Consider the following 27,868-nt stretch of genomic DNA (forward strand, 5'->3'; position numbering starts at 1 on the left):
TTTATGAATATTTAGCACCACTCCTTTTTTTAATGTACTGTAATTTTTGGATTTATGTGATTCTCTAACATTATATACAAAATTGGGTAGCCTATAAAAAGAAGTTTCTTTTACAATACGTTGATAATTTGGCACTCCTCCACCTTCCCTCCCTCCCCGAAAATGGCTTCTCATCACACTTCCAGTAGAATCCAGTCTCCCTCCTTGGCTGCCAGGCACTGCATGGTATCAACCCTGCCTACCTACTCTCTCTCTTCTCTTAACACACTTACTGTCACCCACTCTGTTCCCAGCACACTGGCTCTTAGAATATACACTGCTTTTCCCACCAGTGGAAAGTTGTGTGGATGCTCTCAGGAAAGACAGTCACCACTTCTGACCCCCTCCCTCACAGCTGTTCTCTTGACTGACTGCTTTCTAGCCTTCAGATCTCAGTTCATTTGTGTGTTTTGTTACGTGTTATTCAGTCAAAACTGTCAAAGTGGCTGGCACAGAGTAGATGACCAAAAAAGGGGAAGGAAGGAAAGAAAGGAAAAAGGGAAGGAAATAACAATTGTCTTTTGCATTGTTTCTTGCATACTGTTTGTAGTTACAAATACCTAAACACAGATAATTCCATTTGAAAACTGATTCATTACGAGTATTATTATGATAAGCTCTACATCGCATTTGTGTGATATGCTTCTACCTCTTAAACTGTGTAGATTTTAGGAGCATGTTAATTAACGCAAGGACTTGAAACATTTCTTGAAGTATACTATTTCATGCAATTTGACATACTGTAGATATTTGGATGGTTCATTATAGTAATGAAAACAACATTGCTGTAAACAATCAAAGTAACATGCATGTAAGTTTATGGATATAGGCTCTCCTATTGCAAGCTTATGTAATATGGGTCTCTATAATTAGCTAATCAATTTAACAGTTTTTACTAATTTAATTTTCTTCTCCATTTCCTATTAATAGATTGTCATGGTTGATTTACCTGATGTAATTAATAACTTGGGAGCTGCTGAAAGGCATTGTTAAAGTGAATCTTTAAATATTTTCAAGCTATTTAATTTCCTTCCTTAAAAGCGGATTGAAGAGTAGAATCAATTAGAAGAGAATAAGAATTTCAGTACAATATTAATATAACTTATAGTTATTTTAATTGACCAATTTAAGAATTCATTCAATAAGTTATCTCATATATTTTTAATCTTTGAAAATTGTATTGTTGCTTTATTTCAAGTAATTATCATGAAGAAGCTGGGAAATTTTATAAGAGGAAATAGAAAAGGAAAATTTTCAAAGATATATATTCAAATTTCACAATATATAGCAAAAATATTGCCTTTGTATTTTTGTATGTCATTGACTTTATAATAGACTTTTCCACTTACCTTTAATGGATAGACCAAATAAAATTTTAAGGGTTTGCTTCATCTTAGAATTTCAATTCTGTATAACTCACTTATTCAAGAAAATATTTGAACATGTATAGTGTTCTAGTTAAATTAAGGAATTATTACTAGATAATTATGTTGTTGATTTACTTGGTAAATATTTATTGAGTTCTTACATTGTCTTACATTCTGAGGCAACAGCAGTAAAGAACAGAGTCTATGACCTCATGGAAATTATACCTGAATAGGAAAAGAGGCAGATGGATAGATAGATAGATAAATAGATAGATAGATAGATAGATAGATAGATAGATAGATAGATAGATAGATAGATAGATAGATGTCACAGAAAACTATAAGGCAGGAAAAGTGGTTTAGAGAATGTTAGGGAAGAGAAGGAGATGATTGAAAAGGTGACAGTGTACAAGATTTTAATGATGATTATAATGATGAGTTGTGGTATTAAGACGGGCAGCTAAGCATGTGAGGGCATCAGAAAGTATAAAGAGATGATATGCATTCACTTTGAAAAAAAAAAAGAGATGATATGCAGTGAGCATGCTCTTTCTAGCCTTGAAGAATTGCTGAGTTTTGGGTATGTGAGACAGTAGAAGATGGTTTATATAAAATGAGATGTTTATAATTGAAATTATGGGAATTTGGGTATAGTTATTGTTATTAGTGGGACAGAGCATAACCTTGAAAGAAGGTGGCTGAGATATGATTGAGGATTGAATCATTGAAAAAAAAGAAGGTCAAGATTCTTCTCCGTAGATATTGAACCATTGGGAATTCTGACTGGAAAAAACAAAGTGGCAGTGAGCTAGGTGTTAAAATCTTTAAGAAATGAGTAATTAAATATAATTAAATTACATGTAAAAATTACTTCAAAAAAGAAAGGTAGCAGGCAGTGTAATCTGAGAGTTTGGGCTTCAAAACAAGGAGTTTTCAGGAAGCAAGTAGTCTGGAAGAGGCAATGAAGAGTAAGAACTCCTATGCTAGGCATTTCATTGGGCATCTAAGGTGCTTCCATAGCAAACCAATGTTGCTAGTTTATCTGGTGGCTATGGTGAATTGGTGCTCAACACCATCCCACCCTTGTTCCAATGGGGCTTGATGAATAGCAGAACATGGCAAACTACAAGTTCCATTTTCAAGATTCTCTTGCAGTCAGAGCTTCAGATGTGATATAGGTTTAATCTCATGCCCTCTCAGAAAGCTCTTGTTCTGTAATTTCTGCTCCATTGGCTGACAAGCACACTAGAGAGGCACGTGCGGCTTCTGATGCAGAATCAGCAGCAGTGTCAGGATCTTGTCAGGTGCTCTGTGGGTGCTGAGCGGCAGGGCATGTGGCACATCTCACTGGTGCAGGTTGTAGCAGATATGCTGTGGTTCTGGAGCAGCTACTGCTTTTGTTGTTTTTTCTGCTCGCTGCAGTGGTGCCAGAGACTTCCTGACTGGGGGAAGAGATAGCAATTCCCCTGGATCCTGGTTCTGTGGGATGTCTTTAAGATTGGTTAGTAATGTTTAACCTAAAGTCTATTTCTTCAGCCCTCCCAGTGAGTCAGTCATTTACTATGCTGTGACAAATCCCCCCACAACTAAAGTGGCTTCTCATCTCTCTAATAGAGCCTTGAGCAATACAGAACAGTTAGTCAGAGAGAGCTACATAGAATTCCATATGGTAGACATACAGGGAGGAGTTAAGGAAAAATGTTACATTAATGACTTCATGTAGCTTCCTCTTTTGATCATGAAGCCTTCCTTTTGGCTCTGTAGAATGTAAGGGCTATTTATTCAACATGTTTTCATGTAGGTTTGATAGAATTTCATGTCTGGCATTATCATTATTTTTCATTAATTATCTAGTTATCTATGGTTCTTTACTAAGCCAGTATGACAAATGATCTACCTAGCCCAGGTGCATGTCTTTTCATAATTAACCTTCTAAAATAGTTCAAAAGCATGAACACATTTGTATAAAATACAGTAAAACAACTTCACTAGTTTACTGAGATTGCTGTAACAAAGTGGCTTACAGTAAACTGAGTGGCTTAAACAACAGAAATTTATTGTCTCACAGTTCTGAATGCTCAAAATCTGAAATCAAGCCATTGGCAGGGTTAATTCCTTCTGAGAGCTGCTAGGTAGAATTTGTTCCATACCTCTCACCTAGCTGGTGTTGCCTTGTGGATCCTTGGCTTGTAGATGGTGTTCTTTATGTGTCTTCACGTGGTCTTCCCTCTGTAAGTGTCTGTCTCTGTGTCCAAATTTCCTTGATTTATAAGGAGACAATCATATTGAATTAGGACCCAACCAGATGACCTCATATTAATGTGGACATCAAAGATCTTATTTCCAAATAAGGTCACATTCACAGGTACTGGGGGTTAGGACTTTAACACCTTTGTGAGAAAGCACAATTTAACCCATAATAACAACCAAATAAAAATATAAATGTCTGGTATGTGTAAGGTAAGGTAAGTGTATAGTAGAGTTGATAAATGGAGACTGGAAGATTGTGTAACTAATCTACTAACTTAATCTCACAAGAAATGGACACGTATCAGGATATATCCTCATTTTGCTAATAAGTAGACTGTGTCTCTGGGTATTTGCATAATTTGGCCAAGTTTAAATAAGCATAAAGGCAGCTTTTGAACTCTGAAATTGTAGAACTGATCTATTTGAAACACATTCAATACATTTTTCCACTCTTCTACGCTGTTTTCCCAAAATAGAAAAGCTACGTAAGAATTAAAATCTAGAAAGCATCTTTTTCTTGATACTCATAATCTTATGGAAAAATATAATATTGTAAGAACTGTTTCAACCATGAGGAACAGAAAATGTGTGTGCTGGGAATTTAAGCTCCTTCCAGGTGTGTGGTGCTGATATGGTGGAAACTTTGGTGAGACTTTTGGTAAGAGATGATGAGGACTATGGGAAAGGAGAGAGGGAATGAGATCCCAGAAATATATCTGGGATAGAATTTGTAAGTTTTGATGATTTAGTAGATGTGTAGTAATGAGAAAAAGGGGAGTTTAGAATGACTCCCAGATTTCTGTTTTGAAAGAAGGACGTCAGGCAGAAAAGCATCCATGTGTATATAGAACCATATTAAAGAGAAGATACAGGGAAAGTAAATTTTGAGGGCATGGGATTGGAGGTGACTTTGAAACATCCAGATGATGGGCACTAAGAAGTTTGAATATAAGAATCTGAGTTGATGGAAAAAGCCAATGATAGTCTTTAGAATCCAGGACTGAATATCAAAGTAAACGTGAAAGAGTAGTCAAATTGAAACATGAGTCAGAAATCAGAGAAATGGATAATGAAATCGAAATAATTGTGACATGATATTTGGAATTTTTTGCAATATATATTTTTATTTGTTTAATTATGTAAGCACAGTATGTTGATGAATATCAATATTATGCATTTGGGTTTGTGTATTATTTGTATTAATCAGAATATGATTATATACATACTGATTAATCCTCAAGATTTTTGAGAAACAGTGGGTTTTATCCTAAGTGCAAGGTTCCTTTTAATATACTTTTTGCCAACCATTCAGAACATCAAGCTAATAGGAAAGAGAGGGGGAGCCTTATTGTAGGTTCCATCACTGTTGAGTTAGCATCATCTGCTGTTTTTTAGGTGCCAAATATTGTTGATTACAAATAAAGTATAATTTTAATTGTCAGCTCATTTTAATAGTGATTTTAAAATACTTAAGTGTAAACAAGTATTGCAGAATTCATGAGATGTCAGTAATAGGAGCATGTTATATTTTCTCTCTCATTAAATTCATTTTAGTTTTCCCATACATGATCTTACAGATTAAAGCAAATAGCAGGGAAAAACTCTGAAGGAATGCAAAAAAAAAAAAAGTGCATAAGAAGAAAGGCACTAAGCATCTACAAGTGATTCTTCTTTAAAATAAAAGCGTGACAGCTTAAATAGTGAAATGTCATAGAATAATGAATGAGTTAATTTATTTCTACAATCTGTTATAAAGGAAAAGACTGGATTGAAGCAAAGAAAAAGGCTAAATCATGTAGTGTATTTACTTTGAGAAATAGAAATCAAATTTATTATTGTATATAAGTAATTATTTTGAATGTCCAGTTTTGTCATAAATGTGTCATTTAGTTGTTCAGAATACTATGGTACCTCCCTAAGTCTTTTTTTTTTCCTGCATTTTTTTATTGACGTATGGTTAGCCTACATTATTATGTTGCTTTTAGTTGTACAATATAATGATTCCACAATTATGTACATTATAAAATACCACAGTAAGGGCGCCTGGGTGGCTCAGTTGGTTAAGCGGCTGCCTTCGGCTCAGGTCATGATCCTGGAGTCCCGGGATCGAGTCCCGCATCGGGCTCCCTGCTCGGCGGGGAGTCTGCTTCTCCCTCTGACCCTCCCCTCTCTCATGTGCTCTCTCTCTCTCATTCTCTCTGTCTCAAATAAATAAATAAAATCTTTAAAATAAAATAAAATAAAATACCACAGTAAGTATAGTTACCCTTTGTCACCATACGGTGTTATTATAGTATTATTGATTATATTCCCTATGCTGTACTTTTCAATTTTGTTATTATTTTTTTAATTTAAATTCAATTAATTAACATATAGTGTATTATTAGTTTCAGAGGTAGAGTTCAGTGATTCATCAGTCTTATATAATATCCACTGCTCATTACATTACCCAGTTACCCCATCCCCTCACCCGCCTCCCCTTCTGCAATCCTCAATTTGTTTCCTATGGTTAAAAATCTCTTATGGTTTGTCTCCCTCTCTGGTTTCGTCTTGTTTAAAGTAAAATAATATAAATCTTTTTTTTTTAAAGATTTTATTTATTTATTTGAGAGAGAGAAATTGAGAGGTAGAGAGCACGAGAGGGAAGAGGGTCAGAGGGAGAAGCAGACTCCCTGCCGAGCAGGGAGCCCAATGCGGGACTCGATCCCGGGACTCCAGGATCATGACCTGAGCCGAAGGCAGTCACTTAACCAACTGAGCCGCCCAGGTGCCCTAAATCTTTTTTTTAATTGAACAGTCTCAATGGAGTATTTCCTTATATGTGTATTAAATTATAAGAGAATGCATAACTCCAAAAAGATCCTAACTTTGAGTAGTGGAAGATACTCTTTTAAAAATTTATTTCTAAAAGTGTTAAAATAAAATATGTATATCTTTTGATGAGTGTATAGTATTCCACCGTGTGAATGTATAATAATGTATGTCCTCATACATAGTTTAATGGGCATCAAGTTGTTGCTGGTTTTTTGCTGACACAAAACGCGGTATAGTGAACATACATTTATGTACGCTTTAAGTAATTTTGATAATGTGGTAGGATAAATTCTTAGAAGCAGGATTAGGTTACGGAGTACCTGCATTTTTTATTTTAATAAATATGAGTAAGTTACTTTCCAAAGATATATATGACTTTATATTTCCCTAGTTGAATGTGTGCCTACTCTGCCTGTCACCTTATAATGACATCTGTAACATTTATGACCTTATATTTGACATCTATGACACTATAAGGAAACACTAGCTTCCTTTTATAAATGAGGAAGGTGTATTTCTAGGCAAGTGAGATATTTCTCTCTATGTTTATTGACCTTTTGTGTCACTTGGTAGTCCCTCTTTTCTGCCTTTTATTCAGCTTTACAAAAGAAATTTGGCTTAGTTTTTAAAAATTTCTTTGTAAATTTTTATTGGTTTCAGTTTAATCTACCCAAGCCTTATTTTTCATTGGTAGACACTGACACTGTTTGTCAGTAACTATACACTGGACTTTATGTGTCTACCTAAATATCAGTAGCGTGACTCACATATTCCAACAAGAAATAAACCATACCACTGACTTTTTGTTTCCTGTATTCTCTTTTTTTCCCCCAAGTCTCTACTTTGAAGACATTAAGGACTAAGGTAAACATAGTATCAAATATATATTTTTTATTTTGTTAGAAAACATAGTATCAAGGCATTCCCATTAGCTATTAGATTATTTTAGGAAAGGAGTCTTAGTTGTATTTGAAATACAAAATGCCTTCATCAAATGCAAGATCACACATATGCTAATGATGAAGAAAAAAGCAGATGATCAAAGCCCATAACAATAAAGCACTATATTAGAAAAAGAGGTGTGCCTATGAAATGCCTATGAACATAAAGTGGTTCACTTCCAATTTGCAAGGTAACCTTGGAAAACGAGGTCCATTTTAAATGTGCTTTTATGCTTAATTGGTCTCTTTGGTAAATCTGCCCTAAATAATTAAAATGTTCTTTGAAACTTTAGGCCATTTTGGATCTCGAACCTGAGTACTGTAATTTCTAACTAATTCAATGTAGCACACCAATAAAATGATTTCACCAGCTTCACTCCTGTATCCATACTAATCCATCTGAAAACACTATGCTAGATAATTTATTCACCCCATAACTATGTATTGAGCTTCTGCATTGGGCCATGCTTTGTGCTGGGCACCAGAAAAATGACTAAGACACAGAAGCTGACCTTAAACAGGTGCCAGTCTAAGGGGAAGTCAGTCAAGGAAAGCTGCGATGACATCGGAGTTACGTAGGCATGTGTAAAGGGGAACCCCAGGTCCCACTGGAAGAGGGAGGACAGAGAAAGTTTCCTGAGGAAGGTGACAGTTGTGGTGAATTTTAAGGGAAGATTAGAACTGAGATCAAGGCAAAATTGTATTGCAAACTAGGATAAAGAATATGCAGCCTAAAGTAGAGAGTTCAGGGAATGCAAGTAATTTAGTTTGGCTGAGGGCATACAAGACACCAGTGAGAGATGGAACAGGAGAGGTAGAAATGTGCCAGCCCATCAAACATCTTTTGTGTCAGTTTGAGGCGTTTCGATTTTGTTATGAAGACATTGGGGAGCCATTATGGGCTTTTAAGTAAGGAATAATAAGGCAACATCTCCTAAGTGTTAGACACATTGTTAGCTAACATGCTGCTATTGATGGACACTACAGAAAAAAGAACTAAAAGCAGTCAAAGAAAACAAAAATTTCATAGTGCATCTCAATAGATCCTAAGGGATTCAGTTTACTATGTTAACTGTAGCTCTTACTTATTTAGTGCTATATGCTTGTGTGTTAAATACTTTTCATGCCTTTGTGCCATTTAAGCTGCACAAGAACACTATGAGGTAGTTACCTAGGCTATTATCTCTTTTTAAATGAACAAATAAAAATACTCTGCTGCCTGATTTTGCAAAATTAAAAGGGGGATGCAAACGACCCTTCCTTTGAATTGAGAATATCTGTTTGTGTAGATGTGCTTGATCTATCAAGGACAGTCAACTTAGGAGTTGGAAATGATTGGTCATTAAAGAACTCCTTATCAGGAATCCAACAATAAATATTAATTCATTTGTTAATTTTCTGGGTTTTTGTTGTTGTTGTTGTTTTGCACTGAGCATTAATTATGTTCCTGATATTGAACTAGGTGCTGGAGACATGAAAGTGAACAACACAGTTTTTTCCCTAATGAACCCTCTGGTATAAAGGAGAGTCTAATGAAGCTTTGGGTGTATTTTTATGTTTTGGAAATCAAATTATACACACATACCTGCTCACACTTGCCTAGTGCTTTATAAAACAATATTATTCAGGAATATTTTCCTATGCCTTCTAAATTTCCATGATTTTAAATTATATTTTAATCAGTTTTAATTATGAATATCATTGTATATAAATCTTGATCATCATTTCTGATTATTTCCTCATAATGATTTCCTGGAGCAGGTATTAGTTGCTTAACAAATAACTTTGCAAAAGACTGTAATGATTAACACTCCCACCAGCAAGCACCCAGTAACTGTGAGAGGAATTTTTCTAATGGTTTTTTGTTTGTTTGTTTTAATGTAAATGTTCTCTCTTGGCATAGTCTTGGAAAATGTGCAAAGATGGGTCAAAAATGGTTACAAGGTTGACCTAGCATTTTTCAGAATTTTTTTTGAATGCAAAGAGTTTTCAACTTCTGTTGTTTTGCTTGAAAATTTTTCAAGATTTTTTATTGCTAACAATGACTATTTTTAGAAAAGCTGTCATTTATTTTGCAATGAAAATCTTAACAGTATGCGGCTTTTCCTTTTTCTAGTAAGTTATTGTTGTGAGTTTAACAACTACATGTCTACTTCTATTTGAAGATTATGGAAGAGATAAAGATGGGAAACAAAAAAATAAATAAATAAAAGACAGCTAATTAGAATATTTTAATAGGCACATCAGCTTCCCTGGCTGAAGCTGAATCAGTTTTGTGGGAGTGGTTATGTTTTCAGACCTGGCCTTCTTTTTATTATTTCTAGTCATGAATATTTTGTTTGCAATGAGAATTTCTTTGAAGGCTTTCTTTTTTGATGACTGCACAAAATTAGTACCTCATGACATTAATTAAGAAAAAAAACAGAAATAGTTATGAGCAAAGACTCTGGAGTTATATTCTGTGTTTAAATCCCTGCTCTGCCACACACATTTACGATTTTCTGTACCTTCTTTGTTATCACTAAAGTGGGTATAACCATGAAATAAATTTCAGGTGTTGCCTTTAGCATCAAAGACATAAAATCTGCAGAGTTTTGAGTAGTATCTGGTACCTAATAAGTGATTAATAGATGCTAGATATATATTTTTGTTTTAAAATTCAGTTCATTGGTCAATGATTTCATGCTGCTGTGCTGAAGGTTTAAAAGTTACACAGGTATCAAATACAAATGTAAAAACAAATTTGAATTTGTCTGTAATAATTGGGAAAACTAACGTAAAGAAGTTCGAAGTTCACATTACCTGGAGCTCAAGAGAAATGTATATTTCTTTAGGAAGTTATACACACACACACACACACACACACAACTGCCTTGTTTGCTTATTTGTGTATCTGTTATTAAGGAAATGTATAGAACAGCTGTTTGAAAAATACTCAATTTTTGGAGATTCAACTGAGATTTGGAATTATGTGTGAGGATAACTTTTGGAATCTGCCAGTTGAAGAAACCAAACTATAAGGCATAGGCAGTTAGGTGATTGGAATAGTCAGTTTGCACTTTATTTGTGGAATATGTGTCTTTCTTTTTTCCTCTTGTACTCTCCTTTAACATCTAACAGAATATAATGGTTCTGAACTTCTAAAAATTACTTCTGATGAAGAAAGACAAGGTTGAGTTCTCACAGAAACCATCTTGAGTCCTTTGTTATCAGGGAAAAGAGAGAATATTTTCTCGAAAAGTGGTGTCTGACTTCCTCTCTTGTTCAAGCTAGGCTTTCAGAACTCTGACCTGACTGAGTCCACAAAAGCCACATTTGATTGTGGGAGTAACTAGAGGCGATCCACAGCTTTGAGCTTGGAGCAGAGAGAAACCACAGACTGCATTTCGCACAGGAAGACTTTATACAATTTTAAGTTTAAAGAGAAAGTTTGGAATCAAGAGCTAACATTGAAATGAAGGGTCCTAAGAAGGGGTTAGGTGGAGTGGGCAGATTCAGACTGCAAGGCTTGGGAGTATTCCCTGAAGCAAGAGGACGTGGTGAAGAGGAGGGCGCTATTAAGAGTCCTAAGATCCTTGGGACACAGAGAACTTTATACATATCCCTACAAATAAAATCTTGTTCATCTCAGCCCTAAACCTCGTATTTGACCCTGATACATGATCTCAGACCACAGCTGGGAGAAGAGGAGGATGGATAAGATACCTTAGTAATGTAATTCGAAGGTCCGTCATAATCAACAGGAAGGCTAGGGTTAAAAGCCTTTATTCCCTTACCATTTTCTAAGTCCTATATAATATCTGAAGTCTATGAGCCCTTGTGGAGGGGCACTACTCAGATTTCTACCATCCTCACATCCAAATACTTCGCCGGGAATTCATGGACAAATGGTTCTACTTTGCTTTGGACCCCAATGAAGTGGTATTGTTTCTATACTTTTAAATGCCTATAAAATAAGCTCTTGTTATTTGTAATTCTTTAAATTTTAAAACATCCCTGCCATAAACATTTTCTCATTTGTTACTTGTAGATGATTCAAGAGACATAGGATTTGTATTATGAATTTTATTTCAAAGATGAAAAGCAAATATACAGATAATAAAGTTAATGCCATACCGTAATGAAGTTTAATAGAAAGGACTGGAATCCAGAGCTAAGGGTCTTAGGACTTATTTCAGAAGTAGGAGTAAAGGCTCTATGGTATTATTATTTTTTAAATTACTAACATGAATAAAATCATCAGAATATAGATATAAATTAAGGAACCTCTGGTCATATAACAGAGCCTCAAATGCCAGGTGTGCTCTGTGCTAGTCTGAAACCTGTCACAGTCTGTGAGAGGTTGACAGGTCCCTCCACCCTTTCACAGATTATTATCCATCTAAAGTTGATTATGCCTTGGGTTTTGAGCAAAGGAAACACTTGTGTATCTTACGTCTGTTTTAAGAGGATCTCTCCAGCAGCTATGTTGAGAAGAGATGGAAAGAAACAAGATAGAAACAGAAATTAGTTATGAGGATACTGCAGTAATCCAGAGGACAGATAAGGACAACTTGAACCAACATGGTTGCTGGGGAAGAAATGGATATGCTTTGAAAAGGAGAGCCAATGGAATCTCTTAATAGACTGAATGAAATGAAAGACAGGAATCAAGGGTGATTTCAGGTTTCTTGGCCTTGGTAATATCTAAACAACTTTAATGGAGTATTGAATACCAAAAGTTGCTTCAGTGGTACATATAAAATTCAATTAAAATATTCCCCAGATGTTTAAATAAGAATTTCAGCCTGGATTTTAGCTATATATATATCTAGTTTCAAGTTCATAAAATATAGATTGAAGAGTATACTACCTGGTTAACAATCTATGTAAAAAAAAAGGAGGGGTGCTTTCTTGCTAAAACCCACAAGAAAATAATTGACAATGATAACATGCAGTTTTCAGTTCAGGCATAATAAAAAAAAGCTCAAGTGGAAAAGACTTAAGGGGATTTGTTTGAAAAGAAGATCTATTTGAATCAATGATATTGCATGCTGAAAATGTAACATAGTCTTAGGCCTATCCATGAATATAGTGGAATATATATAGTGGACTCTCTCCACCAGTATAGTGTCTAGATAAGCCTTTCTGTCAGCCATGGTTGCTCACCTGAACCACAGAAAAAAAGAAAACAGTTTGAGTAACTATCTCAATTCTCCTAAGATGCTACATAACTACTACTAGTCTAGATGTAAAAGAAGTTAATTCTTCTTTAATTCAGCATATAAATGATGCTTGAGGCTTATGCTCTTATGTAATCCTGGTTGAGAAAGACTATTCCAGATAAGGGCCACATCTAGCGGGTCACCTGTTTTTTTAAAGAAAGTTTTATTGGAACACTCGTTTGTTTACAATTTATCTATGCTGCTTTTGTGTTGCAAAAGTAGAGTTGAGTGTCAGGAAAGAGGTGTGTAAAAAGTTTGCTGACTGGTAATTTCTATCAATGAAAATAATGTATCTGTTCTAAACCTTCTTGTTATAAAATATCTGAATATTTTGTCACATTTATCACAAAAGACATTGGTAAACATGAGTTTCAAGATAGTATAGGAATAGAAAACCTGATATATCTTGTGTTTAATTCAATTCATCAAGTAATAATTCCTTAGCATAGATCACATGCTGTATTTGGTTTGGAGTTCAAAAAGGATGAGGCACAATCCGTGTGCTCAATGAACTTACATTCTTTTTTTTTTTTAAGATTTTTTAAATTTATTTATTTGAGAGAGAGAGTGAGAGAGAGAGCACAAGAGGGGGTAGGGTTAGAGGGAGAACCAGACTCCCCGCTGAGCAGGGAGCCCGATGTGGGACTCCATCCTGGGAATCCGGGATCATGACCTGAGCCGAAGGCAGTCGCTTAACAACTGAGCCACCCAGGCGCCCGAACTTATATTCTAATAGATAAAATACACATAAACAAATGTAATGCTGTGTGGCAATGTTAAGTTAGAGTTATATGCAGAGTCCTATCTGAAATTAAGGTAAGTCTGCTGAATTTGTATTGGGGAATGTTCCATGCAGAGTAGACATGTGACCTGGGCTTTAGAGAACCTTGGAAATTTGACAGGAAGACAAGAAAGAAGAAACATTCTGGAGCACCTGGGTGGCTCAGTCAGCTAAGCATCTGACTGGTGATTTTGGCTCAGGTCATGATCTCATGGGCCATGGGATCAAATCCCCATGTACGGCTCCGCACTCAGGGGAGTGAGTCTGCTTGAGGATTTCTCTCCCGCTCCCTCTGCCCCTCCCACTTGTGCTCTCTCTCTGTCTCTCTAAAATAAATAAATAAATCTCTTAAAAAAAAAAGATAGAAGAAGCATTCTAAGAGAGAGAGATGCATGAACAAAGAATAAAAGTAACAAAAATATGTGGGTTTTAGTCCTTTCAGACTGCTATAACAAAAATACCATAGACTGGGTGGCTTATAAACACCAGAAATTTGTGTCTCTCAGTTCTGGAGGCTGAGAAGTCCAAGATCAAGCACCAGCAGATTCAGTGTCTGGTAAGGACCCACTTTTTGCTTCAGAGATGAACGTCTTCTTTCTATGCCCTCACATGGTAGAAATGAGAAGGGAGCTCTCTGGGGTCTCTTTTATAAGGTCACTACTCTAATCTTTGAGGATTTTACCCTCATGAACTAATCACCTCCCAAAGACCCCACCTCCAAATACCATTACATTGAAGATATATTGAACATACAAATTTGGGGGGGGGGGAACACAAACATTCCATCTATAACAGGGACTCTGTTGAAAAGTAAGCACAAAGAATATTTTCTAAGCCCAGTTTCACTGAGCATCTGACCTCCAGTTTCCTCAGCCTGGTCCCTTGCACCAGCATGCAGCATTCTCATGCTCCTGACAGCTGCTATGCTACTTACTGGTATTCCATGCTTACTCCCCATCAGAGACCTGACGGCATCAAGGTACTTCCGTTCTGCATTCTGTGCTCATTCCTCCCACCAGATCAGATGTTCTTGAGGCCAAGAGGATATACCCAAGTAGATCCCCTATTACCCCTCTTAGACCATCTCTATGTACCAGAAACTCTGAAATTCCCTAACCCAGTAACCTGGCTCTGCTTCCAAGGCCTGAATGGACCTCTCCCTTTGTCTGGAGACCTCATCTCTGACATGTGCATCCCTAGGACAAGTGAGCCAAAGGGGGACTGCTTGTGGCGAAGGAGCTTGGACCTATGGGCCACAGTGTACACATGTATACATGTGTCTGAGTCCCCTCACTGTGTGGGACAGAGCAGGTGGTGGTAGGGAAAGAAGGGGGACAGCATCAAACCTCCATGTGCATTGTTGTGACAGTGTAGCCAGAGGCCAGAAAACATGTTCCAGCTGCTGGCCAGCACTGTAGATCTGGGTATAGATCACACCCACTTGCATAGGGAACTAGAGCTCAACAAAGACACTGAATAAAAACCGTCATTGGAAAAACACTTGGCTAAAGAGAACAGAATGCCAGAGCCTGGCCTTTTGAGTAATTGCCAAGATTTTCTCTCTCTCTCTCTTTTTTTTTCTTTAAAGATTTTATTTATCTATTCGACAGAGGGAGAGAGAGAGCACAAGCAGGCAGACAGGCGGGCAGTGGGAGAGGGAGAAGCAGGCTCTCTGCCGAGCACAGAGCTCAATGTGGGGCTTGATCCCAGGATGCCGGGATCACGACCCAAGCCGAAGGCAGACACCCAACCGACTGAGCCACCCGGGTGCCCCTCTATCTCTTTACAATGATAAATCGTAATAGCTACTCTACTATCACTCTCAATACATTCAGGTGCACCTTCTTTTTAGATTTTAATGGTTTGCTCTTTCTTCCCTTCCTTTCCATAGTCCACCTGCCTCTGAGCCTCAAAAATTTATGAGAAAGAGGATTAAAAGTTTTAAGTACTTGGGAAATAACTAATTTATTTATAATTAGTTTATTATTTACTATGAAATTGCATATAAAAATATCTCATAACCAATTGTAATCTGCTTTCAGAATATCACGCTCTAATCATATTACTTTATATATAGTATTATTTTGCTCAAATTGCCTTGTTTGTATCTTTTTCATAAACTAAAATAATCCAAAAGATTTTTTAATGAGTTTTAAACCCAGCATTAATTAGCAGTCTGCCCCAGTTTTCTATACCTTGTATATTCTGCTTAAAATAACTCTTTTTGCGTATTTATGCATAGCCATTTGCATGACTATTTAGGCTGTAAGGTGTACTTAAAAAATGTAGGATTTATAAATAGGGAGAAATGAGCAATCTACTCAGTTTACCAGGGACCCAGGAAAATTAGTTTCTGTACAAAGACTGTAGTTTTCAGTTCATACTTTATAAGGTTTTCAAAAACTGCATAAATGACAAAAAATTTCATCTTTTTTGTGTTATTCCTTCATTTAGTAAAGCTTATTTATTTATTTATTTATTTTACAAAACAACAGAAGAGTGAGTAGTCCCATGTATCTAGACTTGGCTAGCCAGAGTCACACCAGAAAATTTGATCAGAGTCAGGTTGTAGAAAACTGTGTATGCCATTCTAAACTTGATCTTTGAATAATGGGAATTTGTCTGGCTTGCTTTTTTTTTTTTTTTTTTGGACAGTGAAAGAGCAGATCTGAGTTTCAGGGATATTTTTGGGACTTTGAAGGACTGTTTGCAAAGTGAAGATTCTGAAAAACAGGAAACTAGTTAGAAGGCTATTACCATAGTCCTTGCTAGAAGTGGGTCATGGCAGTGGCTGTGAGAGGGAAAGAATGAGAGAAAACGACTAATCAAAGAGAAATGTTTCTTATGGGAGGGAAGAATGTTTAGTCTGAAGAACAAAACCCACACACAGGGTTTCTAAATAATTGAAGATCTTATGTTTCATCTCAAGTGAAATGGAATTCTCTGGCTCTCTGTCTCACTTTCTCTTTCTCAAAGTTTCTGTGGGCAAATGGCTTTTGATGAAGGCTATGGTTTCTTCTAGAGGAGATGTTCCAAGTAAAGTGAACGTTTTAAGCTGTATTAGTTAACAAATGGTGGCCTAGTTTCACTATATCCTCAATATTCCTTAGATAAATGATAAAAAATAAATTTAGGTTAATTTAAATCAGATTCTGTAAGAGTGAGTCTAAAGAAAGATTGAAAGGTTTGCTCATAATGAGAAGAAAAGCTCACTTGATCTCCTTTATTAAAATTATTAATTAGGTCAGGGCATGACTTCCATGAAAATATGGTCTTCTACTGGCAAACAAAACAAAACAAAAAAATGCTCCAAAAATGCACATCCTATTTTTTCGAGAGAAAATGTTTCTCATTATGTAACTTCCTCTCAATACCAGAGCTCAGATCTGTTCCTCTTCAAAGCCACATTAGTGTCCCTAGCTCTATGCATCTTTGGCTTTCAGTTTCTTGTTCTTTGATCTATCTTAGGATCATATTGACAATAGCAGTATTAGGAGCACTATTTATACTTAACCGACTGAGCCACCCAGGCGCCCTAGGAGCACTATTTATACTTAAGAGCCCATCTTCACCTTGGAAATACCACTGCCTTTCGTATATACTTTTAGAATTTTTATTTTAAAAATAAAAATATTAATATTAATAAACTTCTAACAATAAATGTAAAGATTTAACAAAATATGACCACATAACATTAGCTTCTTCTGTAAACTGGCTAGTATTATTTAGTAATAATAATCCATGCCTCAAACATTTGCAAAAGTCGATAGTAGTGTATCTACTCATTTATTTATTCAGTCACTTGATAAATACGTTTTAAGAACCTCTTTAGTGCCAGGTACTTCTTTAGGCTCCATAATCTAGCAATGCTCAAAATAGAGACATTTGCCTGTGTCATGGAGCCTACACAGTGTTCAGGGGGAGACAATAAACAAACCCATTTAAGCAAATATATAGAATGTTAGATAGCAATAAATATCCTGGTTGAAAATAAAGCAAAAAGAATGTTGTAAATTTAAGTAAGGTGGTCAGATAATGCCTTGATGAGAAGGAGACATTTGAATAAAGGTTTGATTGAAACAAACAAGAAACAATCTGGGAAAAGGCAAAGGAAATGGCAAGTGCAAAGGCCCTGAGGTGGAAGTATTTCTGACATGTTTGAGCAGAGGGAGGATGATTCCACTACAAATGGATTAGGGTGAAAATATTCAGTGGTGAAATCAGAGGAGAGGGGTACAGGTAGTGTAGGACATTGTAGGCAATAGCTATGACTTGGACTTGAGTGAGTGAGTGAGTGAGTGAGTGAGGTAAGAAGCCATTTGAGAATTGTGAGGTAAATGAGTCAGGTAAGAAGCCACTTGAGAATTGTGAACAAAGGGTGGTAGTGCTGGTCTGACTTTGGTGTAAACAGGATATCTTGGCTACTGTGTTGAGATTAGACCAAAGTAGGGCAACTGCTATTATTGGCAATGGTTTTGACCTCCTCTCTGAGGCAGCTTTATCTGAGTTCATCTGATTATGAGGAGCAGAGGTCAAGACTAAAAGAATCACGTCCATGAAGAAACAGAAATAGCAGTTGAGAAATCAGGGTCAAAGTAACAGCTAAAACTCAGAAAAGCTCACAGCTCAAAGATATGGGTCATATAGCAGGTCAGGATATGCACATTGTTAGTACAAATGAATGAATGACCACTTGACATCCTAAATGCTATTTAATATAATACCCAAGAAAGATAAAATCTGATTATGTTAATTTAAATTATATTCTAAGAACAAATAACTTATGTATTTTAGAAATGGAAATTGGACAGTTCCTATTGTGCATCACTGGAGGCCTATTGCTAGACTGACAAGATATTGGATGCTGGGTGCCAAAAGTAGTGTTGTCTATCAGTGTAGAATGTGCTTTTTGGTCTGGAAGCTTTCCAGTTTGCCCCAGTTTTGGATAAAATGTGCAAATGAACTCAAAATTAATAAAAGGTCATGGAAATTATTTAATTCAACGACATTTATGGAATACTCATAGTGTTCCAAGCATTTTACTACAAACAGGGGCTTAGTAGGGATGGGTGGTACAGGGTTGCATAGGACAGGGAGGGTGTGTACTGCAGTGGTTATGAGGTCAAGCTTTGGGCCAGAGAAACTAGAATTCCAATTCTAATACTTGCTAGCTTTGTGACATTGAATAAGTAATTTAATCCTTTTAAGCCTCAGTTTCTTCAGGTGTAAATGGTGATCTCAATTTCTGCTTCATAGGGCTGATGGAAGCTTAAATAATTATATGAAGTGCTTAGCAGAGAGCCAAGCGTGCAGTGACCCAGTTAATGGTGACAGTTGCTCTGTTGCTTTTTTTTTTTTGTCTAAGTTTAAGAGTTTACAGGTTATGACAATAAATACACATTTCACAATGTTACATGTTATAAAATAGATTGATATTGTATGCAGATAGGCGGTTCAATGTAATTGCAAGGAAGAAATATCTAAAGATATCTGAAGGAATCAAGAAAGACATTACATAGGTAGGTAAGGGAGAAAATAAGCTGGATTTTGAAAAATGTTCAAGGTAGAGGTCATCATTCATTCACTAATTCATTCATTATTAGTCATTTAATATTATTTTGTGTATGCTATATTCTGGAACTGTGCTAAGAACTGAAAATGCAAATCTTTGTATGAAATAATCTTTGCCCACCATTTTCCGCTACAATGGAAAAGAACAACTGGTAAGAATCAACTGTTACGGGGTGCCTGGGTGGCTCAGTCGTTAAGCGTCTGCATTCGGCTCAGGTCATGATCCCAGGGTCCTGGGATTGAGCCCCACATCCGGCTCCCTGCTCCGCGGGAAGCCTGCTTCTCCCTCTCCCACTCCCCCTGCTTGTATTCCCTGTCTCACTGTGTCTCTCTCTGTCAAATAAATAAATAAAATCTTAAAAAAAAAAAATCAACTGTTACACATGTCAGTCTGTGTTCCCTAAAGCTTCCTGTAGGTTATATTCCCCGAGAGCAGAATGGAAAGAAGGTAAATGAGTTTGAAGTAATGAGAGGAGGAAAATGAAAAGAAAATCCTGCAAGTATCCATTCTAGGTGCTTTGTAAGTGTGTTTTCCTCATATTAGAGGAGGAAACTTAGAAGCAGGGGTGTTAATTATCTTGTCCAGATCACTTAACCAGCAAAGGGAAAAACTGGGATTTGCACATGGCTGCAGCTAACTTCAGGGGAAAGGGAAGTGCATGTTGCTATGTGCCCAAAAGGAAAGAAGACCCGGAATATTTGTCAGCATCTCTCATGACAACCACAGATGGCTCCCTGCTTTGAGGAACTGGTCAGAGTTGTGTTGGCTGAAATAAGTCAGTGCAGGAGGATCATGTCCTTTGGTTTCAGGGTTCCTGGTAAAGGCTGGAAATAGCAATGCAGAATATTGGAAGAGTAGTGTTCTGGAGAGATTATATAGTAGCCACTTAGGCATGGAGAGTGATCAGGGACGCAGACACAGAATCTCACATGAAATGAAAAGTTCTTAGGAAGCACTGGACTGTCCATGCTTCCATTAGAGTTCTGTGATCAACTGGACTTGCCATTATTAATGGGGAGCCCTAAAGTCTTGGGCATGAAGAATTGTTCTGTAAGTTCAAGATCTTTGCAGACAAATAATGTTAAAGCCAAGAGTAAAATTCTTACAAAGAGCAAGAATCTTTGTGTTTAGTTTCTCATTTTGCCACATTTCATATAAGAAATTCTTATTGTTATTCATTGCAGAGTGGAACTCGGGGAGCCATCAGAAACACACAAAAAATATAATTTTTATTTGCACTTTAGATTACATGATCTCTAACTACTCATTTGTATTAGAGTAGGACTGGCCATGTGAAAGGAGAAGCATTAAGCCCTTTGAGGGAGACAAAAACCTCAGAACTTTAACAGGGTTCTTTCTGTGTACAATTGAATTGTATTAAATAAGAACTTAGTGAAACCCTTGTTTGCTGCAGGTGTTATTGTTCACATCATTTCTGCCTTTCAAAAGGGCTTGGAAGCACAGAAATAGCCATTACCAATTGTCTCAGGGCAATTATTGGGGCATCTACCCTCCAAGAGAATGGGATCAAGATTGCATTTGATTAGTGATATCAGGAAGATGTGTGCCTTTCAACCACAGACTGAGAGGGTGTATATCATTTATACCTTCAGGTGAGGGAGGCAGAGAGATCTTTGGTCTTTACCCTTTACTACCTGGCTGACTTTGAAGAATTTTTTAATCCCACTGAACTCTACTCTCCTCATCTGTAAAATAGGGAAAATAATATTCACCTCAGAGGCTTCTCAAATATAAATGGGATCTAATGGAAGTTCTCAGCATGGTACATACATGATGACTCATCCTCCCTTCTCCCCCTTTCTCTATTCCTCAACAATATAATTATTATTAGCTGAGCCTCTACCTCCAAGGAGAGAATTAACTGAGGAGAGGGTGGACTCCCCTGGGGCATTGCTTTTGACTGTGCCTCTCTGCTCAGATGTAGAATCAAAGAGAAGAGATAAAAGGAAAGAGAAAATGAGAGTTATAGACCTTTTTTTGAGTTTATCAGCAATTTCTGTAGCTGGAACAAAAGAAAAAAGTAGTCACTGACTCCCTCTAGTTGTTATTGTGGTTGATAATAGAACTTGGAGAGCAGATGTGGAATGGTGCACCCTTCGAAGAGGCATTACAGAGGCATTGTACAGAGATAGGATGTATGTCCTAGCAGGGAGAGGATATCCCATGAGTTCACTGCAGGGGTGGCAGAGTCTGCAAAGATTAATGTAGCAGAAGTACTGAAGTTCTTATAGCATTATACCTGCTAGCTTATAGTATTGGCTTATGACCAGCAGGCCAAAAATCTCAGCAGAGAAGGAGTATCATAACAATTTCCTCCTTCCATTGCTTGATGCACAATGTTTTTCTTTATCTCACTTTCCCAAAAGGAAGCATGCATTTTTAAATCTCTATGACCAGACCCCCTGAGAGGATGCAGCAAGAAGGGCACACCATGTTTGTGATATTTTTACAAAAAAAAAATCAATAACTTCAGTGTAATCATGAGAAAATATCAGATAAACCCAAATTGAGACTCATTCTACAAAATATGTGACCAGTATTCCTCAAAAAGGTCAAGTTCATAGAAGACACAGAAACACTGAGAAACTGTCACAGGTCAAAGTAGACTAAGAAGACCTGATGACTTTAACATGGCATCTTGGTGTCTTGGATTGGATTCTGGAACAGAATAAAAATATTAGTGGAAAAATTTAAGAAATCTGAAAAGTTTATAGTTTGTACCACTGTTCATTTCTTAGCTTTGATAAATGTTCATGGTTATGTCAGATGTTAACAGTAGTTGAAGCTGGGTAAAGGGTATATGGGAACTCTGCTATCTTTGTAACTCTTCTGTAGATTTAAAATTGTTTCAAACTAAATTAAAAGAAAATTCTAAGGCACATACCACAGTGTGCTCTCTTGAGCCATGTCAACTTTATGTAAATTTGTGAGAATGAGGGCTGTTAGAGTTTTTGTTCATTTTATCATTTGGGATAAGGTGTCCTTCTCATCTGTCTCTTTCCCAACCAATTTAGTGAAGAACCAGGGAAAGGGAAAAATATGGAAAAAAGAAATGGAGCCCTGCCCATGTAAAGTGAAGGAAACTCTTCAGAACTAGAACTTATGGTAGTGCTTAGAAGTATCCAAAAAAGACCTAAGAGATATGGGGACTTATTTAGATGCAAAAATGTCATGAGGAAAGAGGAAAGGTTCTTTTTATAGTTCATCCCTATTATATTTTCTAAGGTAACTTATATACTAAAAGCACAAAGGAAATCCCATGTTCTAATAAAAAGAAAATTAATTTACAAATAATCTGGGAAGAGAAGATATTAAGTCACTAGTTTCATCCAGGAATTCAAAAGCATCTCATTTTTTAATCCTTAATTTTCAATATTATTGAGCTAACAAGTAAATAATAATGAAATGACCTTAAAATGTGACCTCAGTGCTGTTGCTTCTGTGATTTATTAATCACAAAGAACAATCTCTAAGAGGCTTATTTCTCTAGTCACAACTGTCATTGGTGAATAAAGCATTTGGTTGTCTCTAGGGAAGTGGGACTGCTGCCAAACAGCTCATACGCATGAGGAACTAAGCATGGGTTAGGACATATATTTTGACCTTTATGATTCAGGACTATTAATTATGACAAATTTTTGTTAGTGATTGTTGAATTTTTTTCAAAAAAACTGTAACCCCGCTCTCCTAGGAGATGGTGCTCCAGTGTAGCTAAAGCCACTTTAAAGTCTATTAAGTCAGCCCTATTTGCTTGGAGGCATGTGATAGTCAGGAAGAGCAAGATGTGGTACATTGCATAAGATACCTACTTTCTCAGATTTATTTATTTATTTATTTATTTATTTATTTATTTAAAAGATTTTATTTATTCGACAGAGAGAGACACAGTGAGAGAGGGAACACAATCAGGGGGAGTGGGAGAGGGAGAAGCAGGCTTCCCGCAGAGCAGGGAGCCCGATGCGGGACTCGATCCCAGGACCCTGGGATCATGACCTGAGCTGAAGGCAGACGCTTAATGACTGAGCCACCCAGGCACCCCTCAGATTTATTTATGACTCAAAGCTGCCTCCTTTTCTATCTAACTAACCAATCCTTCTAGTCGTACTCACATAAACATAGCATCAATATCCATAATACACATATATTCAGAATATCCCTTCTGTTTTATTTCTGAATGTTGGATTATCTCATACCATCCCAGAGGGGTGGCTGCTAGAAACCCTGGACTCTGATCATATGTGTTAAAGCTAACAAAATATAGTCAAAATTTATTGATATCATTTTTTCCCTTCACATTGATTTATGATTATTTTGCCACATTTGCTTCATGTATTTCCTTCTCCAACTTTTTATCTGGAACATTTGAAAGTAAGTAGCAGGCGGCATGGTGCCTCACCCCTAAAGACCTAGAATGTCTCTTGTAACAGTGAAGACTTTCTCCTATTATAATACAATACTATTATCGCACCCAAGAATTTCACACAATAGTATTATCTAACAGTGCATAGTCAATCTTCTCCCATTCTCCCCAAAGTACTCTTATTATTTATACCTCTTTTATTCAGTCCAGAATTTAATCAAGGATCACATGGATCCATAATTGGATCTTCCATGCACTCCATTTCCAAAGATTGATTTGCCTATTGAAGAATCAAGCTGATTCTCCTTTCTCATATCCCATTTCAAAAAAACCTATCTTCCTCTATATAATATAAAAGAAAGATGAAAGGAGAAAGGAAGGATAAGTTATAAAAACTCCTGAGACACCAAACAATAAAACAAAACAGCATTGGCATCTGTGAAGTATTATTTAATCAACTTACAACATTCCTCCCTAACTTTTCATTATGCTACGCATTGCCAATAAAATTTACTTCCTATATCTTATAAAAATCAAACTTTCTAATATATGTATACTGTTTTTCTTTGAATAATATTTTGACTAATAATTAGTCAATAATTTTGACTAATAACAATTTGGCTAATAACTTTGACTATAATAGTTTATGAAAATTCAAACCAAAGGAAAATTTAAAAATTGAGCCTTATGATATTATACATTTTTACCTTATGATATTACTCACATTTAAAAATTGAGCCTTATTACACATTTTTACATATTTAAATATATTTATTGCAGGCAGTTAGGTGATTAACGAGTGACTCTAAGCTTAGAAATACATTCCAAGTGAGGAGAAATGAAATGGAAATACAATTTAGGTAGAAGAAAAATGCAAAATTTCAGTCTTAGAGAGGAATTTTTTTGTTGTTTGGTTAATAATGGTGATTTAAAATTGCAATTTTAATTTGATGTATTTAAAAGAATGATGTATAAAAATGGCATAGTTTGTTTCCAATTAAACATAGAGTAACACATTTTGTATATCACTTTAAAGATGTGGGAGGAGGTACATTCCCTAAATTTCATAGGGATAATTGAACAAATATGTTTGAAGACCAGTGTCCTAGATATTTTCACACCATGACTTTCTCTCATTTGCAGCAGTGCCTTTCCCATTCTTGTTCTCCATTGTTCGCTCTGCTTCTTCCTCTGACAAACTGATGTTCCCATCATGACATCTCATCTACTTAACGCGTTATCCTGTGTTCTATCTTTGTTGTTACTATGAGAAACCTGGTCCTGCTCCTCGCAAATGCTGATCCCTTCTTCAGCTTCCCTCTTGCCTACATAAAGACATTTTCAGTAACCTTCCTTTCTTTCTCCTTGTCCCTTCTACCAACATGCAAAAGTTGGTTCTTTTCCAATGTGAATGCCATTTTTAAAAACCCTTTTGACTCCACTTAGGGTTCTACCTACACTCCTCACCCCAATCTCATTTTTCTTTACAGCAAAATGACTCAGAAAATTGTGAAAGCTTATTGTCTCTATCTTCTCTCCTCAAATTCTCTCAGGCTCTTGCCCTATCTCTCCAGCAAAACTGATAAAGTCAAGAACATCAGAGATTTCCATGTTACCAAATCCAGGGATTAAATTTTAGTCTTCAAGGGTATTTGGCAGAGCTGATTGCTCTCTTCTTGCACCATGTTCCAGCCTTCCAGCAAGAACATTCTATGTTTTTTCTCCTCCCTCTCTGGCAACTCTTACTCAGTTTCTTTTATTATCTCCCTCCTTATCTTCCCAATATTTAGATATTGAAGAGTACACTGGACTCGTTCTTTGGACCTCTTCTTTTTTTTAATGTATTATATACCTTGGTAGTTTTTGGCTGGATTATAGACTTAAATACCATTTTATAAATAATGACTCCCAAGTTAATGTCTCCAGCTTGGACCTAACTTCAGATTTAAAAAAAAAAAAATATGTCTTAGTTTTCTAAATGGCATCTCAAATTAACATATCAAAAACTGAGCTACTGACTTCCTACCCCTTGCTTCACACCTACTCCTCTCAAAATTTTCCACATCTTTATTCTGTTCTTCTAGTTGCTTTGGCCAGAATTCATTGACTCATCTCTTTACCTCACACCCACAGATAATTTTTTCAACATATCCTGTTGGCTTTATCTTCACAGTATATTTTTTATATACTGGCTATTTAATCTAGTTACTTCAGTCACTTCCATGGCTAACATTCTGGTTCAAGTCATCATTACCTCTCTCTGGATTCTTGCAGTTGCCCTCGCATTGTATTCCTCTCTTGCCCTACTTCAATCTCTCTCACAAGCAGCTGCCCAAAGGATTGCATCAACACTGAAATTGGATCATATCACTTCCCTGCTCAGAATTTTCCAATTCCTTCCCAAAAGCTAAGTCCGTACAATGGCCTATAGAGTCCCAAGTTCCCTCTGGGAACTGGTCTCCTTTGCTTTGCTGTCTTGTTCACTCTGCTCAGAATACTCTGTCCTTTGTACTTGTGCTTCTATCATATTAGATATGATATGATATTCTACCTCTTAGGTATCCACATGTCTTACTCCGTCATCATTTTGCTCAAATGTCACATTATTCCTGAGTGCTCTCTTCTTTCCCTATCTAAATTGCACCTCCACCATTCCCTGTTTTGTTTTACTCTTTAGCACCACCACCATCTAATATTCTCCCTATTGCCTATTTGTCTTCTTTATTGTCTGTCTTCCCAACCCCATCCACTATCCCTGCAAGGATCCCCACCACCATCCCTTGCAAGCTCTCTAAGGGCAAGGATTTTTGTCTGGTTTGACTGAATACAGTCTGCTACTATATTTCCATTCTCTGGCAGAGTGCCCAGGCCTTTTCTAGGAAGTCCATCAATATTTTTGATTGAATGAATCCATGAGTAAATGTAATGAATTTTTGAAAAAAAGTTATTGAGAGATATTCTGTTTTTTTTTTTTGCAGATTTTAGTGTATCAAACATAAGTAGCATAATACCTACATGTTACTTCTTTTCCTAAAACAATTTGTAAGATAATTTTAAACACAAAACTCTTTCTGCTTAGGTTTGAGTAATTATGAAGAAAAATGAATTGATCATTACATTCTGGGACAGTTGGAGAAGTATTCATTGAAGTAGTAGGACATGAGCTAGGCTTTAAATAAAGAACATAGGATTTAGAAATGTAGAAAGGTGAATAACAGGGTGATCCAAGCAAGAGAAATGATGTGAAACTACACTGAACAGACAGGAATGTGTGTAAACATGCTTTTCTTCCTGAGCAGAGCTTCCCAGTTAAAGGAGGAGAAGCTATAACTTAGGGATAGGCTAAGGTAGAGGCTAGTACGTGGTGACCTTGAACAAAGGGCTGAGAACTTTTCACTTTATCCTCAAGGTATAGGATATTTATCAAATATGAGGTGACATATTTTGAGGGGGGAATACGGGAATAAAATGCTAAACAAAGTGTTGGATAGATGATGTTCTGGCTGTAAGATTAATTAAACATAAGAAAGACTGAAAGTAAGAGAACCTGGATTGGCCATTATTTCAGTAGAGTGAGGATGAAGCCTAAAGAAAAAAAAAAGTAATGCTGAATTCTGGGAAAATAGCAGAAAGTACTTTTCCTGAAGCATAGTAGAATGGAGAGAGATAGTAACTTGTAAGAAAGCGTTGCAAAAGTCTAGCTTAGAGTGGGTGAAAAAGGAAGACCTCTCTTAGAAGATGGCACTGAGGAGGGGAGAGCATTCCAGGCATAATGAAGAGCAAATGCAAAGTCCATTTGCAGGCGAGAGTTTGGTGTAATAAGGGAATGGGTGAAAGTAGCATTATGTTCAAGTAGGAAATGGCTGGAGATGAGGCCAGAAATTAAGTCAGAAGCCTAGAAGAAATGAAATCAGATAATGGCGTACAGTTAACAAATTATGGTGTCATTTCCTTATTTGAAAGATATTTAGTAGAGGAATTATGCTTTGAAGAAAGTTGAATGAGTTGAGAATGTTAAACATGAGGAGAATCAGTGGAACATATAAGCCAATGTCTACATGCCATGAGTGGTGGGATAAAATGAGAACAAAGCAGGAAAAGACTGGTAAGACTGAGGGAAAAAGGTACGTTGGAAAGGTAGGAGGTGGAAGGTGCTCTAACAGAGAATGTGATGGTTTGGAAGCCTTACGAGACTGCAGAAGATTTTGTTGTTGCCTTTTCTCCTGCAAAGTCAAAGTCAAAGCTACTTAACAGCATTTGCTTTTATCTGATGAATATGAATCTGACACCCAGAATAGGATTTAAATATACAAACTTCAGTAAACCTCTAATTGTATTTAGTAGTTTTACTTTTACATGTTCTCAAACATAAACATCTAGCTTAGAAGAAATACTACGTTCCTCATTTAGAAACATTAGTAATGGCAAAATGGTGATAGAGACAACCATGGAAAAGAATGATGCTAATGGCCTGGATGCATTTCTCTCTACTTGGCAGTAATGCCCTTCCACTGAAGCA

At 36.5% G+C, this 27,868-nt stretch overlaps 1 protein-coding gene across 5 annotated transcripts in view; it reads left to right on the plus strand.

Moving 5' to 3' along the window:
- Positions 1-27,868, plus strand: part of PPFIA2 (PTPRF interacting protein alpha 2) — a 476,257-nt gene that overhangs the window by 231,629 nt on the left and 216,760 nt on the right. The gene's annotated exons all lie outside the window — the stretch shown is intronic.

This window comes from Mirounga angustirostris, unplaced genomic scaffold, assembly GCF_029215605.1.
Source record: "Mirounga angustirostris isolate CCGP_5_RB_7025 unplaced genomic scaffold, mMirAng1.0.hap1 SCAF_5, whole genome shotgun sequence".
NCBI classification, from domain to species: domain Eukaryota; kingdom Metazoa; phylum Chordata; class Mammalia; order Carnivora; family Phocidae; genus Mirounga; species Mirounga angustirostris.